We start from the raw sequence: 15480 nt of genomic DNA on the forward strand, positions 1-15480 counted from the left end.
TCTCTCTCACTCTTATTGGTTGTACTTTCAAAATATATCAGTGGTTTGACCCTTCCCTCCACAAGCATTGCCACCACCTGCACTGCGCACCAGGATGGATGCAGCAGCCTCTGCAATGGTCTCCCTCCTTCCTGTTGCCCCCTGAATTCACCCACCACACAGCAGCCAGAGTGATCCTGTTGGAACTTGAGCCAGATCCCACACTTTTCTGCCCAGTGCCCTGCAATGACTCCCAGCCCATTCAGGGTCAAAGCAGAGCCCTGCCTGTGTGCTTGTTCCCTCCAGACCTCTGTTCCTGCCACCCCCATGTGTCCGCTGCTCTTGCAGTTCCTCCAATATGTCACGTCTGTGCTCACCTCAGGACCTTTGCACTTGCTGTTCCCTCTCCCTGGTATGCTCTTTCCTCTGAGAGTTACATCACTCCCTCATTTGCTTCTTTCAGAGCTCTGATCAAATGTTACCTGCTCAGAGAGACTTTCCCCCACCCGCCCCCATCCTTTCCCCGCTCTGTTGCTCTTTGCTCACAGCGCTCCTTACCACTGGATGTGCACGTATGTGTTACTAGAATGCACCTGCATTAGAGCAAGGCCCTGCCTGTCCTCTCACTGCTGTGTCCAAGGCCCTAACACAGGGCAGGCGGGTGCTCAGCAAACACTGGTTGAATGAGAGGATAGCGGGATGAGTGCTGTGCAGGGACAGCAGGTGTTGAACACCCGATTTTCCCAGGTTCTGTGCTGGGTGCTGAGGCAACATGTGTGGACAAGATCTCATCCGGGGAGGGAGACAGACTGTGCACAAGAAATCACAAAGGAGGTGCAGTGGGGTGGTGTCCAGGAATGATTCGGAGGAGGGAGTGGTCTGGCCGGTCAGAGGGCGGGCCCGAAGGAGGGCGTACGAACGGACAGGCATAGAGGAATTGGAGCGTGAGGAGGGTTGAGTGGACAAGTGGAGAGTGTGCTTCAGGGGCTAAGGACAGGGCAGGGGGACAACGGCAGGTTTTCCAGATCGGGTTTATGGTGTGGACAAAGGCCCCGAGGGGGCGACGCGCAGGGCATGTGTGTGGGGACGGACTGGGGAGGGTCTTCAGTGTGCCTGGAGAGGTGTCGGGAGGCCTGGGTGGGGATCCTTGCTCTCCTCCTCCAGCCTCGAGATCCTGGGCTCACCTATTCCCCTGTCTGGGGCTCAGTTTCCCCACTGTGGACTCCTGACCATGTGCTTTTCTACTGCGGTGTCCTGCCTCACAGAGAGGGTGAGACTCAAACCTGGAGGGACTGAGGGTAGACAGGAGTCTGCCAGGAAGAGCGTGGTGAGCAGGGGAACAGAATGTGCAGTGAAGTGGGGCCCTCCTCCCAAGCTACGTTTCTCCAAGCCCTCCCTCAGTGAGCAAAGAGGCAAGGAGGATGGTGATGGGGTGGCCTGGCCGTCCCCGGCGGGGCCCAGGCCTGGAGCATGCTCGGCCTTGGCCTCACACCCTGCTGAGCAGCACAGCCCGGGAGGCAGGCCCTTCCTGCAGCTGGAGGGCCAAGGCCCAGGGCAGCGAGGTGTCCAACAGCTACACTCAGCACGTAGCTGGTAAATGGCAGGTGGAGGATTTGAACCCAAACCTGCGGGACCCAGATCTCTGCCTTCCTCTAGCAAGAATGAGCCAACTCCTTTGGGCAGGCCAGGTGAGCTCCTGCCGGGTCTGGGAGAGCCAGGGTAGCACAGGTGAAATGCCCACTGGTGACAGGCTCATGAGTCCCCCCACCCGCCCCCCATGGCCTACCCTGATCACCTCTTCCTCCTTTAGGGAGGGTCAGCTGGGCCTCTGGAAAGCCTCTGAGCATCTCCTCTTGACTGGAGCTTCTCTGAAGACTCTGGATGCACCTGGAATGTTCTAGGTTTATTAACTCTCTAAAAAGCCTCACAACCGTGCTTCGTGGCAGGGGCTGTTGTTATCCCTGTTTTACAGCTGGGGACCCTGAGGCTTAGAGAGGAGCAGTAACCCAAGGGACACATACCGGTTAATTGGGGATGTTCTGCTGTGTTAGTTTCTGAAGGTTGTTTGGGGGACAGAGGGCCTGGCTCCACGTGTAGCCCAGAGCTGGTGCTTGGCCCTAGGGTGGGAGTTTCAGGGGCTAATTTCAGCCCACACCAAGAAGAGCTTTCTTTCAGGGGTACTCAAAGGCAGAGTCTTGGCAGGAGTGAGCTCCCCATCACCACTGGATTTCAAACAATCTCCGCATGGCGGGGAGGAGAGATTAAAAAGAGCCGCTGTTGGACTGAGCAGTCCAGGTCTCTTTGGCCTCTCCAAGCCTCAGTTTCCTTATCTGTGAAGTGGAGATATTATTGCCCAGCTGGCAGAGGCCTTGGAAAGCACCCAGCCCTTTTTTAGCCCACAGAAGGTGCCCAGTAAGTGCCACTGTCCCCCACCCCTGGTCCTCTGAGCTTCCCCTCTAACAGTCAGGCTCCGAGGGCAGAGTGGGGAAGGGGCTGCCTCCAGCAGCCCTGTCCCTGCAGAGCAGCCCCGAGGCCCCGCTGCCTCCTTGTCCGCAGCGGTGGAGTGTCCAGGCCTCATGTGGGCTGGCCTCACACATCTGCCTCTGGGTCTCATCTGTCAGCTGGGCTGGGTCATGGCTGGCTCCGTGAGTAACTGGGAAACCCCTCAGTGAGTATTTGGAAGTGGGGCTCTCGCTGCAGGCCCCCACACCCCTGCTGACACTGGCCTCCAGGAGAGGCAGGGCTCACTCCGTAATCACTGCTCTCATCACCGTCTCACCTGGCTAAGCCCGAGCCTCTCTGTCCTTTGGAGCTTTCTGGCTCCCTAGCCAGGAAATGGCGTGATGCCAGAAGCCAGTGGGATCTGTCACAGTGCTCCGGGTGATTGGTATTTGTTGGGCACCTACTCTGTGCCAGGGACTTTCCTTACATTTACTCGAATAATTCTTGAGGTACAATCTCATTTCATAGGAGAGGGAGCTGAGGCTCGGGGAGAGGAAGCAACTTGGCTAGCACAATCTCAGAGCCAGGGTTCTGACCCAGGGCTGTGGGACTGCAAAGTGAGTGAGCATTCTCTGTCTATATCCTGCCACCCCCTGGGTAGGGCAGTGGAAGGAGCACTGGCTTTAGCTCTGGAGTGTGATGGGGGGACCACAGGCTGAGCAGGAATGCAGATCCAGGCACAATCCTGACTCGCCCCCGTGTCTTTGCACATTCCGTTCCCCCTTCTTACATGCTTTTCCTGGCAGACTCCTCTCTAACCTCAGTCTCTCCAGGCTTCAGTTGCTTCCTCTCTTTGAGGCAGGGCACTGTAGCAGGAAATGTTATGGTTGGGAGTCCAGCAGGCCTGTTTTCAAATCCTGCCCTGCCACCACTGAGCCTGGAGGGGAGAAGAATCAGGGGAACAGTATGCAAACAGGGAACAGCATAGGCAAAGGCAGGAGGGTATGAGGGCCTAGGAGGGTGGAGCCAGGATCCAGGCAGAGAGTAGGAGGCTGTCCTCCCTGCCTCGCCTGGCCTCCTTCTTCTCCTGTACAAGCCTTCATGCCTTTGAGTGTCTGTCTGCTCCTTGGTGTCCCCTGTCAGCCCCTCCCTCAGCCACCCTCATCAATGCTGCCTCCTCCCCAGTGCTGCCTCAATTTGAGCAGCTGATGACCTGGCTTGTTTCTGTCCTGCCTGCGCGTGGTGGTAAGATCCTTGACTCAAATCCTGGCTCTGGCCCTTGCCTGCTGGGTAACTCCGGACGAATTACGTCACCTCTCTGTTTCTTCATCTGCAGGATGACAGCAGCAGCTCCCAACTCACAGTGTTCTCTCGGGGATTAAATGAGATTGTGCTTATAAAGCAGCAAACCACGCTGCCTCAGAAAGCAAGCCAGCTGGGACACACGCGCTCACCCACGTCATTATTGTGATTTTTGAGTTCCTTAAGGGCAGGGCCTGTGTCTGGCTCCCAGCTTATGGTAAGGCAGAATCGGGGCTCAGTGATTGCTTCTAGAATGAAAGGGCAGCCCATTCTGCTCAAATATGATTTGTAATAAAACTAGCAACAAACTAAACTAAATGTGATCATTTATTGGGTGTGTACCTCATCTTGTTTAATCCTGATGACTCTGTGACCTGGGAATTATTAGACCCATTTTACGGATAATATAATTGTGGCTTAGAGAGACTAGACCACCTGCCTGAAATCCAGTAAGTACTTGAGCAGTTGAGTTTTGAGCCTGGGTCTGGCTAACTTTGCTGCTCTGTGTGTTGGTCTGGACCCTGTCCTGTTATGCCCCCTGTTGAATAGTCCAGACACCCTCTTCTCTCTCATGGGTACCTTTCCCCATCTCTGGGCCACCCCTCGGAGTGGCTGGGGTGAGGGAGTATGAATGTGGGGGCCCATGAGTCGTGTGCCCTATAATACACACACATGCCCACACACATGCACACATACATGTACACACACGCATGTGACCCTGTGCAGCTGACAAGTTCCTCCAGGTCTCCAGAGCCACATCTGACTCTTGTGCACTCCGCATGAAGCCCCTGTGCGATGCTGCCGTGGGGCTGTCACTGCTTGTACATTCTCCGAGCTGTCAGCTCCCATCGGGTGGGATGGAGCTCCGGATGCTCCCCCAGCACAGTGTCCCAGCCCAGTGGGGTGCCAAGGGAGGAGCCAGCCAGCACTCTCTGCTCTGTCCAGTTGCGTCAGGCAGGGGCACGGGGGGCGGGAGGGATCGGGCAACCAACCCACAGGACCTTGCTCCTTTCCTTCTCTGTTCCCACAACCCACCAGGCCCACCCTGTCTACCGGGCCAGGCTGGATTTGAGGCTCAAGTAGGAAAATGCACATGGGGAATCGCGGGGCCGGGGGGGGGGGGGGCGGGAGAGCAGGAGAAATGCAAAGTGGCGGTGGAGGGGGGCGTCAGAGGAGCCCTGGCACCTGGGGCTGCTGGAGAAGGTGCGGTAAATGGTCCTAAACCACGTGGGGGATGAGCCATCCCTGCACTATCTGCTGTTGAACTCAACTCAACTCTGGGGCCACCCGTGGCTGTGCCCACCTGGCAGCCTCTGAGAGCCCTCGAGTGGCACACTGGAAGCTGGGGTCAAGGGATAAAGGCAGCAATGGGGCAGGTGGGACTGCGTGGGGCCTGGGGCAGGCCAGCCCAGGAGCAACAAGTCTGGACCCCAGAGGGGTTCATTCATTCATTCACTCATGCATTCATTCTGTACATATTCATGGAGCATCTAATATGAGCCCTATAGGCTGGGTACTCGGTGCTGGGAAACAGCAGTGGGCAAGACAGACAAAACCCCTGCCCTCATGGAGACCACATTCCAGCGGAGGGAGACAGATCAAAAAACGTAATAAGGAAGCAACATATGCTGTGGTTAAGAGTAGTAAGTGCTAAGGAGAAAAATAAACCAGAGAAGCGGGGTTGGGAGTGGAATTTTTTTCAATTATAAATAGGTGTCCAAGGGAAGATCTAATTGAAAAAGTGACATTTGATCCAAGACAGCAAGGTGAGTCTGAAAAGCCAGGCATCAAGGAATAGCAGGAGGCCAGTGTGGCTGGAGGGAAGGGAGGGAGACGGACGTGGTAGCAGATGAGCTCGAGAGGAAACAGGCCAGATGGTGGGGCCTCCTGGATGCCCCCTTTAAAATGGTCCCTCTGGCTGCCCAGGGTAGCCTGGCGGAGGGGCAGGGTAAGACCGGGAGGCAGAGGCGGCTGCTGAAAGCAACCTAACAGGATTTGCTGATGGATTGGAGTGGGAGAGCCAGCACTGAGGCGTCAAGGATGACTCCAGAGAGTTCTGGCCAATTTGCTGGAAAGGCTGGCTGGACCGAGAGGCTCAGCTGAGGCCCTCAGGGAGGCTGGAAGACAGAGTGGGCTGAGACAAGGACCCCAAACAATCAGATACCCGTGACTGAGAGGGGGCTCTAATTGGAAAGCTGGGGACCCCCTGCACCCCAGCAGCTTGTGGGGCCACGTAGATCACACACTGGTCCCAGAAAAGGCCATCCTCTCTGTGCTTTGGACTGGGGGCAGGGTGTAAAGTGGCCATGAGCTGGCATGAACTCTGTAACAGGTCCTTTTTCCCTGTTCTCCGTCTGTCCTTCCCTCCTCACTCCTCTCCGGCCACCGTCCCTCCTCCCACCCTCCTGTTCTGCCTCGACTACCTCGTGAGCTGTCCCAAGCGCTGGGGCTGCATCCGTGAACTCGGTAGCCAAGGGCAGGGCATCCCCATGTCCGAGCCTGAAGCAACTTCCCCATGGGCAGAAGGTGGACCAATACAAACTCTTGATTTGTTCCAATTTAAGGTCACTGGACAAGTTTGTGACTACGTGTGATTTGAATGTTAAGCAGTTTTGAGTCATTTAAAATAAAGTCACTGTCAGAAAAAACTCCTGGTCAGGCCATGCCCCCTGGTTTGGGTTCCAGAAAGGACTGGTGGAGTTGCAGGCTCCGAGGAGGCCGCCTTTCTGTCTAGGCAGAGAAGGGAAAGGGTGGCCGGGTGGGAGCCCGGCAGGAGCAAAGGGCCTGCGTCGGGGGGAGTGTGTAGAATGGGAGGGGTGTGGGGCACGGGGGACTGCAGAGCCAAGTGGGCAGGCCATGGAGGCTCTTGTGGGCCTGGGTGGAGCATCTGGACTTTGTTCAGAGAGCAGTGAGGAGCCATGGAAAATTTCTGAGCTGGAGAATGACCCACTGGTGCCACCAAAGAGCATGAATGAGAGAGGGCAAGTGGTCAGAGGCCAGTGAGGTGGCTGTGGCCTTGGCCAGGCAGGGGGTGCTGAGACCTGCCCTTGGACTATGGGTGTCAAGGGAAATGGATATGAGAATTGTCACAAGGGTGAGTGAATGGACCTGGTGAGTGGGGGTGGCACTGCCTATTGGCATGACAGTCAGCCACCTCAGGTGACCTCACCCCAGGCGTGCTCCTCCTGCAGTGCTCCCACATTAGGAAATGTCCCCATCCCTACCCAGCCAGCCCTCTGCACCACCAGAACCTGGTGCCATCCTGGGCTCCCTTCCCCCACACTGGTGCCATCTCCAAGTCACTTTGATTGTGGTTTCCAAACTCTTCCCACGTGCCCCTCCCCTCCACCTGCACAGCCTCTGCCCAAGGCCGGGCCCTGCCTCTCCATGCGCCACGCCTCCAGCCTTGCACTGCTGGCCCAGGCCCTGCAGAGTAGCCAAAGGGATCCCTCTAGAACCTGAGTCGGGCATGCCATCCTCCTCATCCTCGTGGTTTCCTGAATCTTGGGGCAGATGTCCACTCCTACAGCCCACACCCCGAGTAAGTTCCGCCTCAAACTGAGCTGCTGGTTCTGGCTTCACTCACTTGGCTGAGCTTTACTGTGCACCCCTGCAGTGCTGGCACCATGCTCGCGTTGAAAGTTGGGGCTGTGGGAAAAGAAAGAGAACCCCCACAGAGTGCGGGGCCAGGCAAGGCTTCTCTGCATGTGGGGCCGTGGGTGCTGAGATCCAGAGCGTGAGCAGGAGGAGAGAGTGTTTCAGGAAGGAGGCCTGGCCAGAGCACTGGCCTGAGGCGGGGGAGCCGGCCGTCCCGTGCCCACAGCAGGGCTCCCACTGCCTGGTACCCCTCTCCCATTGTGGTCTCATTGTCCTAGGATGGTGGTGTGGGAGGGGCAGGGGCTGAGCCTGGGCAGGTGGCAGGGCTGGCTCCTGGGGACCTACGGGGTACACTGGGGTGTGAGGACTTGATTTTTTTAATTGGCTTTATTGAGATATAATTTATATTCCATAAAATTCACCCTTTTAAAGTGCACAATTTAGTGGTTTTTGATATATTCACAGAGTTGTGCCACCATCACCACTATCTAATTCCAGAGCATTTTAACCAGCCCCCAAAGAAACCCTGTACCCAGTAGCAGCCTCTCTCCATTTCCCCGTCCCCGCAGCCCCTGGCAGCCACTAATCTGCTACGCTCTGTCTCTATATTTGCCAATTTTGGACATTTCATATAAATGGAATCAGACAATATGTGACCTTCTGTGTCTGCCTTCTTTCACTTAGCATAATGTGTTTTTAAGATTCATCATGTAATAGCATGAATCAGTACTGAATTCCTTTTTATGACTGAATAATATTCCCTTGTATGGAGAGACCACATTTTGTTAACATTTCATCTGTTAGTGAACATTTGGGTTGTTTCCACTTTTTGGCTATCATGAATAATGGTGCTATAAACATTTGTAGACCGGCTTTTGTGTGGACATACATATTCATTCTCTTGGGTGTGTATACTTAGGCGTGGAATTGCTAAGGTCATAGAGCAACTCGTTGTTTTAACCTTTTAATAAATGGCTAAGACCGTTTTCATAGCAGCTGAACCATTTTACATTCTCACAAGCAACGCACGTGTATTCCAGTTTCTCCACATCTTCACCAACACTTGTTATTGCCTATCTTTTTTTTTCTTCTTTTTCAGACAGGGTCTCGCTCTGTCACCTGGGCTGGAGTGCAGTGGCATCAATATAGCTCACTATAACCTCGAACTCCTGGACTCAAGAGATCCTCCTGCCTCAGCCTCCCAAGTAGCTGGGACTACAGGCCCACGCCACTACACCTGGCTAATTTTTTCTATTTTATATAGGGATGGGGTCTCGCTCTGTAGTTCAGGCTGGTCTCAAACTCCTGGCCTCAAGCAATCCTCCTGTCTTGGCCTCCCAAGGATTATAGGTGTGAGCCACTGTGCCTGGCCATGCCTGTCTTTTTGATATCCCAGTAGGGTATGAAATGGTATCTCACTGTGGTTTTGACTAGTGATATTGAGCATCTTTTCATGTGCTTATTGGCCATTTGTATATCTTCTTTGGAGAAATGTCTATTCAAATCTTTGTCCATTTTAAAATTGGGCTACTTGTCCTTTGATTGTTGAGCTGTAAGAGTTCTTTATATGTCTGGACACAAGTCTCTTCTCAAGGGAAGGAGCTGGGACACCAGGCCAAGGAGCCAGGCCCTGGGGCTGTCCAGGCTCCATCCTCTCAGATCTGGGGGCTGTGGACTCAGAGGTCTCACAGAGGGGTCCAGTATCCCTGCAGAGGGTGGACACATGCCCTACGAGTCACCTCCCACCCCCAGCTCCCTCACTTCCTCTGCCTCGACTGGCTTCAGACACCACAGGGTGAACACTTCACAGGGCCTGCCGTGCCACCCCTGCTCCCAGGGCCAGGCTCTGCAGCTGGTTTTCACATAAAGGAAAAGGGGAAATGTGAATCCGTTCAGAGGTGACCACAGAGAAGCTGCCACCTGCTCCACACCCACCATGACACCACCACAACTGCCACTGCGATCGCCCAGCCGCCTCTGCGGCCCAGAGGTCAAGCCCAAGGCTTACCCAGCAGGCTGTGGGCGGGAGGCCAGCCAGAGCAGGCGCAGCCCCCTTGGGCTGGGCCCTCCCTCACCCTGCTTATTTAAACTTTCCTGAACTTTCCACAGCTTTGTAAGTTGAGCTCCTACAACTTTGAGAATAAAGGGAAATGTAAAAAAACAAACCCCAACCACAGCCACTGGCTGATTCAGCTCAGACATTTGGGGATTCTTTCTCTGTGGCTGCCCAGGGCTGGCAGCTGGGCTGGAAACACAGGAATGGTGCTTGCAGGGCCTGTCACCTGGGGCCTTGCCTCCTCCTGCTCTAGGGTGGACTGTCCCCTCATGTCATCGCTGTGGCTCTGTCATTCACTCACAGGCACCCCTCTGTGTGCTGGGGGCTCTGGGCCACTGCAAAGGCAGCAAGTCACAGCCCCTGCCCTCGGGGCACAAGGTACAAAGTGGGAAAGGGATCTGACAATTCAGGGAGAGGGGACTCAGGAGCAGCTGGGGGCCCAAGGTGTGGCCTCCAGAAGCTGGGGAGGGACCGACTGGTGAGGGTGTTCTGAGCTGTTCTTCTGAACCAGGACTTCAAAAAGGCAGTAAGGACATTCCAGCAGAGACAGCCGTGTGCCCAAAGGCTGGCACATCAGCAGGCCGGTCGAGGGGAGCCCACACTGGGTGAGAGCTGTTTTCTGGGGGTGGAGAGAAACAGAGGTGAGAAGCCAGTGGGGCTGATGTCCCTGGGCCCCAAAGTGCCTACACCTCGTCCAATGTCCCTAAGTGCTAATGAGCCCTCAGGTCCCCTTCCTAGCCTTTGCCCCGCCCTCGCCCTCGGTCCCAACCCCTCCCCTCAAGACCTCCAGACCTGGCTCTTCCACAAGACGTTCTGGGTTGAGACAGCGTTTTTTTCTGTTTTCATCTTTGCAGGATTGGGCCGCTGGGCCATGCTCCTCGCTCCCGCCGCGCCCCAGCTGGGCCTGCCACCGGCCACCTGCCACCCGCCCACGTGGACCCCCCTCTGCCCCTGCTGGCGTGCTGCATTGGCTTTGGCAGGCTCCGAGCCCTGAGGCCTCTCTGCTCACTGATTACGCAGCAGCCGGTGGGCTCCGGAGCCAGAGCGAGAGATTTATTGTGGTTTTTAGGGGGCGTTTAGGAGCCGACGTGATAATGTCTGTGAACGCACTTTGTAAACTGTAACGGGGGAGTGCCGTGCACACATAAGGGGCTGGGGCTGGGGTGGGACGGGAGCCCAGCCCCCAGCTGACATCCTGGGGCTCAGCCGGGAAGCGGCCCCAGTCCTGGAGGTGGGTGGGCTGGAGAAGCCCTGCTGGGCTCTAGGGTGGGAGTCCCGGGCTGCATCTGCTGGAACAGGCCTCCCTGGGCCTGCGGGGGCCGGGGAGTCTGTGTCACCAGGCAGCTCTGGAATGAGCTGTGAGCCAGAAAATTGCCCAGGTCCCTCCCTCACCCAAGAAGCCCAGTTGCACTGCAGTGACAGTGACATGCTTCCTGGCAGCTACAGAGTGGTAATGACTCTGGGCCTCTTGACTCCTGCTGTGGGGCATGGAGATAAACAGGGACAGCAGCGGGACTGGCCTGTGTCCCAGGAAGGGGAGCTGCACTGGGGCAGGGGTGACCACTATCCCATCCTTCCAGCTAAATGTTACCACCTGAGAATTCTTAGTTGGTGCTTGGCACTGCTTTAGAAGCCGGAGGTACAGCAGGGATCAGCACAGACAAAAATGCCCGTACTCACGGCCCTCGGGGAAGGAGGGCGAAGCCAGACAATCCACAGGTGAAGAAACATGATTTTAAACAATGATCATTACTATAGAGATGGTAAAACAGGAGGATCAGGAACTACGGAAGCTGGGAGCTCTAGAAAAGCCCCTCTGAGGGGCCCTTGTCTCTCTCTCCAGCTGGGACCCCTCCATGCCTTCCAGAACAATCCTGGGCCCTGAGGGGCTCAGCTGGTCCCTCAATCACCTGTCAGTCACTACGACCGAGGCTTGTAGTCTAGGCAGCCTTGGGACTCCCAGACCAGTGGACAAGGGGCTGCCCTGGGTCAAGTGCTCCCCATCTGGTCACTGCTGGGGCTGTGGCCAGGGTCCCCAGCTGTGCTGTCTTCACTTCATCCTAGAGCCAGTGTGATAAGGCAGGTGCTGCTATACCCCCATTTTACAATTGAGGAAACTGAGGCCTGCACAAAGGGCCCCAGCTGGCAGAGGTGCAGCTGGCAGAGGTGGAATTTGAACATAGGTCTGCCTGATTATTTTCTGAACAAAAAAATCAGGCCCCTGGTCTCCTGGGGACAGCAGGAAAGTCTCCTTGAGCTTGGGACTGGTTGCCTTTATAATCTTGAGAGTAATGAGAAGCAAACCGATGCTGTTTGAACATTACTGGTGCCAGGTGCTGTGCTAAGTACGGGACCTGAGTTATCCAATTTTAGCCCCAGCACAACTGGCTAAGGAGAGAACTGTCATTGTCATTGCCATTCTGCAGACAGGGTAACCGAGGCCCAGTGAGGTTGAGTGACTGGCCCAAGGCCACACAGGCTGGTACAGTGGGGCTGGGATGTGAACCCCTCAGGGTCCACATGCAAATTTCTCTCTGTTCCTGTCTCTCTGGTCCAGGTCATAAGTCTTGAGTCTCACGATTGCCAGGTTATGTGGAGGGTTCTATATGCATTGTCTCATGTCAGCCTCATTACGGTCTCTTAAGTCAGCTGGTCTTCCTACGACCCTCCCCTACACTTTTTGCAGATAAGGAAACTGAGGCTCCAAACAGGTGAGTCATAGCTGGGAGTTTGGGAAGTCAGGATCTGAACCCAGGCCAGCTCACCCCAGAGCCCAGGTATTTCATCTCCCGGCTCTCCCTGCCAGTCTAACGTCTTGTTTGTATCCCCCAAAGCCCACAGAGGCTAGGGGTGTTCCCCTACATCACACATGGGCACACTGAGGCCCAGGAAGGTGTTCAGTGTGACTTGCGCAGTTGCTGGCTGTTGAGAGAGGCCTGCTCCCCTGCTCCCTCACTGAGGAGGGCACCTGGCTGGGGTATGGTGGCAAGGGGGTGGTTGAGGAAGTGGGGACAGAGTCCTGGGCATTTCTGAGGGCTGTGCAAGGCTCCCGGGGGGGAAGATCAGCTTTGGGACACAGGTGCCTGCGTCTCCCTCCATTACATACCCGGACTTGGCTCTGGATCCAACCCTGAGGGAGTCTTACTTCCCTTCAGGGCAGGGGCTTAGTGCCCTACTAGCCTTGTGACCTTAGCAAGGTCACCCTCTCTGAACCTGTTTCTTCTCTGTAAAATAGGATCCTGGTGTCTGGCTGGGTTTGTGACACAGATTCTTATTAAAACCTGTGATGTGTCTGGTGGCTGGAAAGGGGCAGCTCTTGCCTGGCTCCCCCTTGTCCTCTACTCAGGAAGCAGCAGGATGAAGGGGTACCCCAGACACCTGCCTGGGGGAGTCTGCAGAGCTGTGTTGGCGGGTGGTGGCCTGTCTGGGCTACTCTGTCCCTCTCCCCCACTCAGGGACAGTGGCCAGCTGCTGCCCTTAGACCCAGGGCCCTGAGGCCTGGCCATGACCTCACAGGTGTCAGAGAAGCACAGCCGGACCCTCCCTGACCCTCCGGAGAACACTGCCCTGGGTGGACTGCACCTTCTGGGAGGGATTTACTGTCAGTCTGAGGGCAGTGGCAACAGAGGCCCAGAAGCCTTGGCAGTGGGATTAAGGTGGAGAAAAATGAAGCGTGGAAATCATTAGCTTCCTTGGTTGGCGAGAGCTGCCCTGAACGAACATTTGGGGCTTTTAAAATGAACATCAGCTGCAGGGACTGGTGCCCTGTGTCTGCCACAGCCCGGGCCGCCTTGTGGAATCCCAATTCTGGCCCTTCTTCTTCTGCTGCTGCTCAGCCAACACTTACTGAGCACCTACTGTGGGCCAGGCCGACAGCCAGGATGGAGGGAGACTCCAGCCAGAGAGCAGCAGCCCTGTGGCGTGAGCGCAGCCGCAAAGGCCGCGGTGCCAGCTGGGGAGGAATCTAGCTGGGCAGGGCGGGCACCACTGCCTCCTGGGGGCTCTGGCAGCAGGGAGGGGCTGGGTGGCCACTGGGGGGGGCAGGGCTCCCCAGAAGAGGGGCCTTAAGGGGTGGGGTGGGCACCCCGCAGAGAGGGGCCTACAAGGACACTGGGGTAGGAAAGGCTGGAGCAGGAGTGAGAACACACATGCCTCAGAGGCCAGGCAGGTGGCCTGGTGGGGACCAAGGCCAGCTGCAGGCCAGTGTTCTGTCAAGACGGCTGCCAAGCAGCAATGCACGAAGGGGGGGGCTTCTGCCTGAGCCTCCTCTTTTCCAAACTGAGCTGATATGCGGATTTTTATGTGAAAATTCCCGATTTTTAAACGATGGGAATTAATTCTAATTAAAAACAAAAAATGCTATGGTGTCAAACCAAGCATGGTTTCAGGCTGCATTGGGCCGGTGGTGGGCCAGGAGTTTCTGATCTCCGGTGGCTGCGGTGCTGGGGGGCGTGGGGTGGCGCAGGCCGGTTGGAAGAGGGGCTCTGCCGAGGGAGGAGGTCGGGCAGGCTAGGCCGGGGGGTGGTGGGGTGTTTTCGAGGCGTGGGTGGGGCGGGCCTACCCCGCCAGCGGCGCGGTGCGTGGGGGCTGGGCGCGGTGGGCGGGGGCTGGAGGCAGGCCCCCCCCCCCCAGCCCGGCGCGCCGCGGCCGCCCGCCGCCTCCATCCGGGCCTCTCCCCACCTCCCGCCCGCCCGCCCCCGCCCGCGCCCCTCCCCCGCCGGCGCGCTCGGCTCCCGCCGCCCCTCCTCCGCCCGCCCGCCCTCCGCTCGCTCTCCCCGGCTCCCTCCCGGTCTCTCTTAAGTGCCATCGAGGGGCGCCGGGAATTGCAGCCAGTAAATCGCGTCCCACCACTCAGCAGCGGGGCCACCGCAGCGGCGCCGCCCGCGCCCGCCGGGAGCCCGCGCCGCCCGGGCGCCTCTCCAGGGCCCGCGAGGCCCGCCCCCCACCCGGCGCGGCGCTGCGCAGGGCCTGCCCCCGGGCCGGCCGGGGCGCGCGGGGCCCGCGCTGGAGGCGAGGACGCGGCGGCCGCGGGGCGCACGGCCCGGAGCGCGCGGCCCGCGCCCCCGCGCGCCCTGCCCGCGCCCGCGCCCCGCGCTCCGGAGCCCGGCCCCGCTGCCCGGGCTCTCCTGCGGGACCGATGCCGGCCCTCCGGCCGCCAGGGTAAGGGGACAGCGCGGGCGCGGCGGCGGCGGCGGCGGCGGCGGGCGGGCGGGCGGGCGGGGGCTGGGCGCCCGCCCCGGGGACCTGGTGCCCGCCCCACTTCTGTGTCTGGCACGTGGGGGCGTCTCAAGTTCCCTCTGGAGGCCGGACAGGTGGCGAGAACGCGGGGGTGTGATGCTGTAAGGCTGGCACTTACTGCGTGCCTACTGTGCGCCAGCCGTGACCGGTTCGTCTGAAGTGTGGGGGGTGTTTGTCCCCATTGTACAGATGAGAAGATGGAGGCTGAGAGTGGGCAAATAGCTCGCTTAGGGCCCCCAGCTAGCAAGTGGCAAGCAAGGATTTGACCCCGGGGCTGCTTGACGCTATAGCTGGAGCTCACCCCTCCATGATACACACAGCAATAGTGACAGTATGAATATTTCATTGTAGAAAAGAAGAAAAAAAGTCATTCATTGTCCCACCACCATAATGCAGCCACTGTAAGGGTTTGGGTTCTTTATTTCGGCCTTGTTCTTTTTCCTCCTTTTCTTAAGAGTGTGTGCTTTGGGGTCAGTCTGCCCCTGGTTCCTTCCTGATTAGTGCCTGAATCTGAGAGGCTTTAAACAAGTCTCTTACCTCTCTGGACTTGGGTCTCCAGCCTAGGAGAAAGAGGACACTCCCGGGGTTCCCCAGGAGATTAGATGAGACCTAGTAGGTAGCCTTGAGGGAGGGGGAGGAGAGGAGAAGGTCCAGGGCCTGGAGGAAGGGATCCTCCGTCGGTGGGGATTGACAGAGCACCGAGGAAGTGCAGAACCAGTGCTGGACTGAGATGGGGGCAGCCCAGCCCATGTGCTTGCAGCAGGAGGGCTCTGTCCAGCCCTGCCAAGCCCCTGCTTCCTCCCAGTGCCTGGCAAGGGACCAGCCCCCTGGCTTCACTTCTGCCTGAGGAAATGAACTACCTCCAA

At 57.5% G+C, this 15480-nt stretch overlaps 1 protein-coding gene across 1 annotated transcript in view; it reads left to right on the top strand.

Annotated features, from left to right (window-relative positions):
* Positions 1-14472: 14472 nt before the first annotated feature.
* TCF20 (transcription factor 20) overlaps positions 14473-15480 on the top strand; it is a 157203-nt gene continuing 156195 nt past the window's right edge. Inside the window, exon 1 of the mRNA XM_045554759.1 lies at positions 14473-14536. The gene's annotated coding sequence lies outside the window, so the exon portion shown is untranslated. The remainder of the gene's footprint in view (positions 14537-15480) is intronic.

Source organism: Lemur catta, chromosome 6 (assembly GCF_020740605.2).
Source record: "Lemur catta isolate mLemCat1 chromosome 6, mLemCat1.pri, whole genome shotgun sequence".
Lineage (NCBI taxonomy): Eukaryota > Metazoa > Chordata > Mammalia > Primates > Lemuridae > Lemur > Lemur catta.